Source organism: Schistosoma mansoni, chromosome 1, assembly GCF_000237925.1.
Source record: "Schistosoma mansoni strain Puerto Rico chromosome 1, complete genome".
NCBI classification, from domain to species: Eukaryota; Metazoa; Platyhelminthes; class Trematoda; order Strigeidida; family Schistosomatidae; genus Schistosoma; species Schistosoma mansoni.
In genome coordinates, this window is record NC_031495.1 from 27,340,628 (window position 1) to 27,346,678 (window position 6,051).

Consider the following 6,051-nt stretch of genomic DNA (forward strand, 5'->3'; position numbering starts at 1 on the left):
TTGTTGTGCAATCTTTTGCCTGAATGGCTCAATTATCTAGTAGCAGTGGATAACCGATGATTCCACGCGTGAACCAAGGTATATTTAATGGGTAAAAAAGAAATTCTCTCAAACTATAAGGTACTACTGCCCAAAGTCCCTGGGAGTATGTCAAGTTCCCTCTCAAAGGACTCCTTGGAAGTCGCCTGGACAACCTCGGCTGGTAACGGATTCCAGAATTTGACTACAGATAAAAAGCTGAGAGAATTGGAGGACATCTCACTAAGTGGTGAAGCAAGGATTGGTGCTACTTATATCGGCATAGTAGAGTGTACACTGTCCGTGCTAGAAGTTTCTGCAGCGGCAAATAAATCCCCAAAACAAATAGTTCTGTAAGTCTATGATATTGGTGCTGACCTCGTTAGTTTTACGAGACATTCCCTAGCTGAAAGCGCACGATCACGCATCCGCACCAGATCACGAGTGGATACGCTGTGCTACATATCTCTTGAAACTAGTGGCCAGCTCACATTGAATGTGTCTCGACACATCGGTAACTCTCCAAATATATCTTCGAACTCCTTCATTCCTAACTTTTGATTTGACTAAGTTGGTTTTATTCTATTACAAAGGTTTTGCATGTAAAGACGTCAAAACCTGAATATCTACGACGTCTTTATGTCTTTGTTACGTTGTTCGCGTCCGAAAAGTGTCTGTACAACCGCTCTTGCTACTTTGACCACCGCTATAAAAGTGGGTTTTTAAAGGTTCTGGCTTTTAACCACACGATCTTTGAAGCCGGACATGCGATGACTGAGATTTATACTCAACATTTGACACCGTAGAAAGGTTATTAGTGGCAGACGCGGAAACGTTCAGCCAATGAGAAACGGATCCCCCATGACACTGCTCTAGTTAATCACAACCATAATAAGATGTAGTTCGTTAACAAGCTTTAGTAGCATAAAAGTGCTTTAGTGGTGTGAGTTTGTTACAACATCAACCACTTGATCGACGCAAGTACACGCTGGATGGAAATTAATGCAAGCTATATAAACTATTTGAATCTGCTTTTCCATCTCTCCATTAAACATTTTGCTCTATTCTATTCTGTGCACTATCCCCTAATATCTTTTCCTTCGAACACCATCTAGGTGATTTCTTACTGTTGGGGTGTCACCGAAAAATAAGGACAATATACGAGAAACATACTGTAAGTCTAAGCTATGAAGTTTCTGCAATGTAAAGGTCATCTACAACTGTTCATTCTGCAGACGTCATGTATTCATCTGGGCTCTTTTAGGATTTAAACTGAATCAAATGATTGGTGAAGTCAATGACATCACTGAAAGCCGAAAATTGGTTGCAGCGACCTTCATTTATTCTGGTTACTATTGGATCTGTACCATTTGCCACTACCGGCGTTTTACATGCCAAATCCACTCGATTATTTTAACCCCCTAAAATATTGTGAACGAGTTTCACCATTTCACTGAGAGATTTACTATGTTTACGACACTTAATAACGTGTACGTATGTCAGCTGAGTCTAGCCATATATAAAGTTTCATTTAATCATTACTCCCAAACCTAGGTTTTAAATGTAAGATTTATTTCACTAATTTCATACGATAACTAATCGCTATGAAAAAATGTCTGGTTTTTTATAGGGGATACATTAGATCCAACATTGAGTTGAACTTCCTAGTTCTGAATATCGTTGGTACACATTAAACATGTTACTAGGATAAATACAGCACCCTCTTTTGAAAAGCCTGTATTATCCGACTGCTATGAATTACGTGAGATTCCAGAGTCTTCTCCAAGTATCAACTAATACTGATTGGTTAAGAAATAGCCAACCAGCGTGAGCCAACGCAAACATGAACGGGACATGCTTTAATCCAATATATGCATCGCTAACACCCATTCATGTTCCTAATCGTAGTCCTGCAAGCGTATTTGTACTGACTGATGATTCCTTTGTATTTGATAGTGCGCTTATTACAAATTATAGATACAATACACCCAGCGGTGCTCATCTAGTTCAGCCTCCCTTTAAATGTAGTGAAATCAGACACATTGACCCGGTGTGTAGGACTACTGTTCACTTCGTCACATGTAATACTAAAATCTGTAATTCTCATCCTATTGTAGCTGTAAATAATTCCCCAAAATCAATAGCTCATTAAGTGTTCGACATTGGATGCTGACCACGTTGTTTAAGTGGACTTGTTTAGCTGAAGGCTTTCGGTCATGCATCCGCACCAGATCACGTTTCAACACGACGTGGGACACAGCTCCTACGTTTCATTAGCCAGCTCATAGAAAAGGTCCTCGATATATTGGTAACGAATCAAATATATCTTTCCTGCCTCTTCTCGTCTGACTTCTGATTTCTATCTGACTGGGAACGATCGAACATAGAAGGTGCTACTGGTATCCAGTTGTAAAACTAGAATATCCGTTGCATCATCATTGGTGAACCCGACGTGATCTGGTACACCAAGTCAATATACTGTGAGTCTGTTCCATTTTGGAATATTATTATTCATTGTTATTCTTTATTTGAATTTTATATATTGTGATATACTTTTTTCGCGAATTTTTTTTCTCGGATATATTTTAATTAGACATTTTTCGTTAGCTATATTACTATGACGGAACACTCTCCTAAGGTTCTTAAGTTTAAGTCTATTCCCCCTATTTCGATTCAGTTAACGCCATTTTGGCCCGACAATATCGAGTCCTGGTTCTGCTATGCAGAAGCCGATTTTTGCATGCACGGAATCACGGACTCGCGCACACGTTTCCTCGCGGTAGTTAAGGCGTTACCGCGCGAGTTTAACAGGTACGTAACACCTAGTATGTTTACTAGTGATGTTTCCGAACCTTACGAATCGCTTAAGCTATCGATTTTGAAACGAGGAGACCTAACTGATCGACAACGGTTAGACCAACTCCTTAACAATATCGACTTACAACATGGTTCTGCGACGGACATGTTGCTTAGAATGAGAGAAGTCATCGGCCAACGAACTTTCGATGATGGCCTATTTCGACAACTTTTCTTGTCTAAACTCCCTCAACAGGTGCAGGCAGTGCTTGTTTCATTTCAAAACAATGCCATAGATGAACTAGCTGCATCTGCCGATCGAATCTTGGAAATCACCAAATTTTCTAAGGCCGAGGTTTTTACTATCAAAGAAAAACCCCAATCGACCTCGACTGACATGGCCGAACTATGTCACACGCTTACACGATATCTTAGAGTTCGCAATGACCGTAGTCGGTCAAAAACCCCGCGTAGAAGCGCCTCACGTAAGCGATCTGGCTCTCGACCACGAGAGACAGACAATCCCGACTGGTGCTGGTATCATAACCAGTACGGTAAGTTTTCCAGAAACTGCAGGAAACCTTGCAATTATCCGACCCCAAAATCGAGTGACACGAAAAACAGTTCGGGAAACTTCCCAGCCGGCACGCGTTAACGGCAACCGTAGCCGGCGAACACAGCCGCCTCTTATATGTCACGGATGTGACTACGAAAGTTCGCTACCTCGTCGACACTGGCGCAGAAGTTAGCGTTCTTCCAGCAAATCCCGACGACAGACTTCGCGAGTCTGTTTTGAGTTTACAGGCGGCAAACGGAAAGCCGATCGCTACTTACGGTAAAAGGTACGTCTACCTTAACGTGGGTTTACGCAAACCCATACACTGGATTTTCGTTGTTGCAGACGTCTCTATGCCAATCATTGGTATAGACCTGTTACAACACCACAATCTACTCATCGACACACGCGCACGAAGGTTAATAGACGGAAACACTAAGTTATCCGTTTGCGTAACTCCTTGTTCTGGTTGCAGGTTATCCCCAGTCACGATTAAGCACACCATAGACCCCTTGTACCAAGCAGTACTCGACAAATACCCCGGGATATGCCAATCGCAATCGAAATTACCTTGTGTAACCAGCAATGTTACACATCACATCTCGACTACAGGACCACCTGTATTTTCGAAAGCTCGAAGACTCGCTCCCGAAAAGCTTAGGTTAGCTAAAAACGAATTCGACCACATGATGGACCTAGGGATAATTCGACCATCGAATAGTCCATGGGCATCCCCATTGCACATGGTCCCTAAAAAGGACAGCAATGATTGGCGGCCAACTGGTGATTATCGGCGTCTGAATGCTAAAACCATTCCCGATCGTTACCCGCTGCCTCATATTCACGATTTGACAGCTACCTTGAAAGGTACAACTGTCTTTTCGAAAATCGACTTGGTTAAAGCTTATAACCAAATCCCGATGGCACCTGACGACATTCCTAAAACCGCCATCATCACTCCCTTCGGTCTTTACGAATTTCTACGAATGCCTTTTGGTTTAAGAAATGCGGCTCAAACCTTCCAAAGGTTTATAGACGACGTCTTCCGAGGTCTCAACTTCGTACATGCGTATGTTGATGACTGTCTAATAGCAAGTCCGGACAGAGAATCACATCTCAAGCATCTGGACATTGTTTTCGATCGACTCCAAAGGCATGGCATTACTGTCAACATTCAGAAATGCCAAATCGCAACTAACTCCTTAGACTTCTTAGGACACACTATTGATGCCCAAGGCATCCGACCCCTTATGAGCAAAGTGGCGGCCATTCTGGATTACCCAGAACCGACCACGATCAAGCACTTACGAACTTTTAACGGACTCGTAAGTTTCTATAGACGGTTCATACCTAAATGCGCATCCCTAATGAAACCGTTAACCGATCAACTTCGTGGAAATGCGAAATCAATTAGTTTAGACGACATAGCCCGTAAAGCATTCTCCACAGTTAAGGAACACAGCGCTAAAGCAACCTTGCTTGCTCATCAGGACACTCAAGCACCCATTAGTATCGCAGTAGACGCATCTGACTCAGCAATCGGAGCAGTCTTACAACAATGGGTTAACAACTCGTGGCAACCTTTAGGATTTTTCTCGAGACGGTTGTTAGACACGGAATCTAGGTACAGTACGTTCGGTAGAGAACTCCTAGTTATGTATTGTGCTGTACGGCATTTTCAACATTCCATCGAAGGAAGAGAATTCACGCTTTTTGCCGATCATAAACCTCTTACCTTCTCTTTAAGTTCATCTTCAGACAAGTACTCACCGCGAGAGTCTCGACAACTCGACTACATTTCGCAGTTTACTTCAGACATACAACACATTTCTGGAGCAAACAATGTAGTCGCAGACGCCTTGTCTCGAATTAGCTCCTTGAACAGTTTCCAAGGAATCGACCTTCTTAAACTCGCTCAGCTTCAAAAAGAAGACATTGATCTTCAGCATGAGTTATCCTCGACAACTCTTAAACTAAGTATTAGGCAGATGGGAACAGGTAAGGAAACCTTACTCTGTGACACATCTACAGGTAGGGATCGTCCAATTGTACCAAAACATTATCGCCGCAACGTCTTCAATACGTTGCACAATCTTTCTCATCCAGGTGCTCGTGCAACAATCGAACTTATAGCCGAACGGTTTTGTTGGCCTGGCATGAATAAAGACGTGAGGGAGTGGGCACGCTCCTGTGTAAGCTGTCAGAAATCTAAGGTCATAAGACATAACAAATGTCCCTTAGGCTCTTTCAAAACCCCTGACGCTCGTTTCGACCACGTCCATATAGATTTAGTAGGACCCTTACCCGACTCGAACGGATACTCATATCTCCTAACATGCGTAGACCGTTTCACTCGATGGCCAGAAGCAGTACCGATTAAGGACATTACTGCTGAAACCGTGGCCCGTGCTTTCGTCGAACGATGGGTAGCAAATTTCGGCTGCCCTTCCACAATCACTACAGACCGCGGACGCCAATTCGAATCTGGACTTTTCCGTTGTCTGACCTCACTATTAGGAATCACGCGCTTCCGAACGACCGCCTACCACCCACAAGCAAACGGGTTGGTAGAACGTTTTCATCGACAACTAAAAGCTTCATTATCAGCTTCAAACGTTTCACAGTGGACAGACGCTCTTCCACTCGTCTTGCTAGGTATCCGCAATGCAGTGAAAGCTGAC